The following is a 3,991-nucleotide window of genomic DNA, read 5'->3' as shown; positions in this document are numbered from 1 at the left end:
ATGTTCTTAGCAAATTTCCAAACTACTAGATGGTGAAAAATAGACAAAATTAGCCCCTCCCCCATGGATACAGGTACTTTCATCAGGTTTCTATCCATCCGTAATCCATCCATCATCACTATATTTACGGATCTACAGACACCCGTCACATTCGTAAGTGGAAACGAGGGGTAACTCTGCTGTCAGATAAATGTAGTGAAATAAAAAGTTCAACATTTGCCTCTGAAATGTAGCTGAGTAGAAGTATAAAGTAGAATGAAATGGAAATACTCAAAGTGCAAATACCTCCAAACTGTTGATGAAAAGGTAGACGTATCACACACAAAACATAAATACCACACTGGTGTTATTTTATTGACAGGCACGCTGTGCAGCTGTGTGTAACTTCAGGTTAGTTCAGTACAGTCGGAGTGTCTCAGTCTGTGATTGGTCCTCCCATCGCTCCTCGACCTCTGCGATGAGCTTCAGTGTGAAACAGACCTGTCATGGAGCAGGTCAGTGTGCTTGGATAACAGCTGCAGATGATAAATTTGAACCCAGGAGAACCACACACTGACAGTGACACACACAAATTGGTGTATCTGTGCAGGAAGTAGCGGGTTGTTTCAAAGATAAAAATGTTCCTTGCTGGATGCTCCCTGCCTGCTGAACAACATCCCCGTCATTGTCTTTTGTTCTTGGTATTGATTGGCTCTCCCTCTGAGAGTCACTCTCTGCACCGAGTGGCTCCATCATACTACTGAATATGATGTGAACCAAGTGAGATCAAAGCTCTCTGTAATATTTTCCCCTGAAGCCTCGATGAGACAGAAGAGGACCAAACAAAAGATCCCAACAAGCAAACAAAAAATTCAGCCTCACTGAGCCCGACTGTCAGAGGACGATTACTGTTACATCTGTTTTTGTTAACACTGAAATAAAAACCAAACTTAGTTACTGGTGGCCTGAAAATACTGTTACGGATGACTAAATATTCTCTGTTACCATAGTAACCCTGACAGCCATACAGCAGCTTTTCCACCAGGATTTGCCACGTTGGTGTCAGACTGACTCTTTGTCGCTCCCTGTCTGTCTTCTTCTTCTTCTTCTCACTCCTTTAAAGGGTAACTCTTGCACAGTGTTACATGTGGCCCTGCATACATTATATTGCACACTCTAGTGTGTGTCTTTGTTTTATGTCTCTTTCGCTCCTCTCTACCTCTGTCTCGTTCTGCAGGGTGGCACTTGAGAGTACTTGGGAAGGAGAGAATAAAGGAAGCTGAGTGGCAGAGTGTGTGTTAGAGACACACGCCTGCAGCAGAACAGCAGTAGTTGTGGTTTTTCTTCCTGCCTTGTTTCCCAGAATGATTTAGTGTGTTGGGTTTGTTATTTAAGTTCGGATTGGAAATTGATGGTAATTCAGGGCCCTATTTCAGAAAGTGGGCTTAGTGAAAACTAACTGCTTCATCCCAGCCTGAGGCTGATCGCCTGCTGAGCGTGTAGCAGGAAGGAGAGACATGGCGTGTCCTTTTGTGAATGAAGTCGTGGACGTGAGGGACAGTTTATTCAGAGGCTGTTGTGTCAGGAGAAGGTGATTAGACCCCGTTTGGATGTCTTATCCTCCCCGGAGCAGTGTCTTTATGAAAGACACAGTTTCACCTCACACTCTATCATTTATCTTAACAACCTGTTCCACCCAGATACATCAAATATTACACATGTTGGATTTACATTATCACTGGAGCAAATTTTATGCACTGCCCTTTGATTCTTTTCTTTCCAACATCAGAGACACTGATCAGCGAGGCAACTGTTTGTCGAGCCGTAAGGAAAGTGTCTCTGGCTCTGGAAATACTTTTGTCCGTTTTTGTGGTTTTCCCAAATCTAGAAAGATTTAGGGTCTGGCTGTGAGTATTGCAAATGGCCCAACTCGAGGGGCGGCACCAAGCATGCATTTGAAAATATCACTGCACGCAATTGGATAACACTACGACCAATCAGAACAATACACGGGGTGACGTATCCAGAGCGCTACCAGCGGAGCTAACTGGTAGATTAGACTCTTGCCGTATCCGGTCGGCAAAACAGCAAAAACGTCCTTCTTGCAAAGGAAAGATTTGAGCGCCGTCTTCTGTTCCTCTTTTAGAGAAAAAGCCAAGTCTAACTCGTTCATTGTAGCGGCCAAAGCCATTTCAAACAACTGGTGTTCATCCGTAGCCATCTTGCAGTGTTTACTGACTGATTCCGGACTTCGTCGTCGCAGCGCTGTCGTCATCTGTTTAGCTCGCCTCTGGCCCGCCTTTATCAGATACACCGATGTGATTAGTGCAGCTCGGCTCCAACGGCATGGGTAATGAACATCATTACTGATTGCCAGAGTGACTCGCTGAGCAAATTCAAATTGTGCTCTCGCAAGAACTCTGGATTTCCAGGGTAGGGAGGAATTCAACAGAACTGCAGGTTTGTCGGTGTTAGTAAGAAATGAATCTACGTGGATACATGATGCACTTATTCATGAATACTTTTCATATATTTAAAGATTCCACAGTGTAATTGACTGCATTTCTGGGACTCACATCCCATCATAGCTCCGTCTGAGAATAAAGGAGATTATGTGAAGTCATTTTACAGCAATTCAGGAATTCAGTTAACCTCAGCCTAATATTAACAGAGTGACGTCAGTGTAAGTAAAATTTCTCACCAGTCTGTACAATATCTTTGTGTTTGATTTTGAGCTGTTGCAAAGTGTGTTTGGGCAGTTGAATAAGAGGATACAGCAAATTATATTTAACTATATGAACATGGTCAAGATAGAAAATGTTTCTATATTTTCTGTAGATTAGACAGGCATTGACTCATCATGTTTGAAGTCCACGTACACGGTCATTAAAATCTCCATTTCAGTTGAATGAAATAAGTGGCTCTGCTTTTAACTCTGCTTGCTGCCATTAAAAATAATGTTGTCTGCACTCTACTGATGATGTGTTTTGGTGCTCACTTAGAGTTGACTGAGCTGATTCTGATGAGCTGTTCTGGAAACAGTTTCCCAGCTCAGTCTCAGTCAACTCTGAGATTGGGATTGGGCTCAGTTTTTGTTGAGCCTGCTCTCTGAAATAGGGCCCAGTTCTCTGATGTTGTTTAGTTTCAGTTTCAGGTGATGAGCTCCAAGTGACTTCCCTATCTTTTGTTTCTCTGGGCTGGGCTCTCCAGCGCCTTTTGTTTCTTTCTTTAAGTAGTATGATTTTATTTTTGCTTTACTTCCGAACTTTCTTTTTAATGGCTCTTCCCATTTTTGTGGGATGGACTGCACCTGGCTGGGGAGAGAGGTGCTTAAGAGCTCCTGTGTCAGCAGCCTGTGGTGTGTGGACTACTGGTCCTGCTGCCTCAGCCTGGGATTTAAGTGTCTTGTTTGCATGACTTTTGTTAATACATCCCATGGATTTGATCATTTTAAAAGGTGTCTTATGTTGTTATTTTGGGTCAGTGGCGGAGTTTTGTTCACCCCACAGGTTTGCCCAAGGGTGGGGCATAACATACTCCTATTCTAGTTGTATATACCTCTTATTATTTATCTTATTTATTTTCACTTCTCCTCGGTCTGTACTTATTTCTGTCTTTGTGCTGTTCAAACACCTGAGCTCACACTGTGGGGATCAATAAGGGTTTAAACCACTTTATTTGGAGGTCAAACTGAGAGTTGAACACCTTAAATGTTTTTGAACCCCTCACTGTAACAGGACAACACTGAGCTCCCTGATAGTTTCACAGAGCAGTGGAGTGAGCTCACGTGGGTCGGGTTGGTTCAGTATGGGCTGTAATTTTTCAGCCCGTTGAGAGCTCTACAGATAATGTGCAATATGTTGCTGTGAGCTTTGATTGAGGACACAAAATGGTATTGTTTGGTATCGATTAAGCAAAGTGCAATTTGCAACCCCAGTGCAGCCCAAACTTCCTGCATGTGTTTCATTGTGTTTTCAGTGGGAGGCCTTTGCTGTGAAAAAACAACAGGAAA

This window comes from Epinephelus lanceolatus, chromosome 10, assembly GCF_041903045.1.
Source record: "Epinephelus lanceolatus isolate andai-2023 chromosome 10, ASM4190304v1, whole genome shotgun sequence".
NCBI classification, from domain to species: Eukaryota; Metazoa; Chordata; class Actinopteri; order Perciformes; family Serranidae; genus Epinephelus; species Epinephelus lanceolatus.
Note: the sequence above shows the minus strand (reverse complement) of the source record.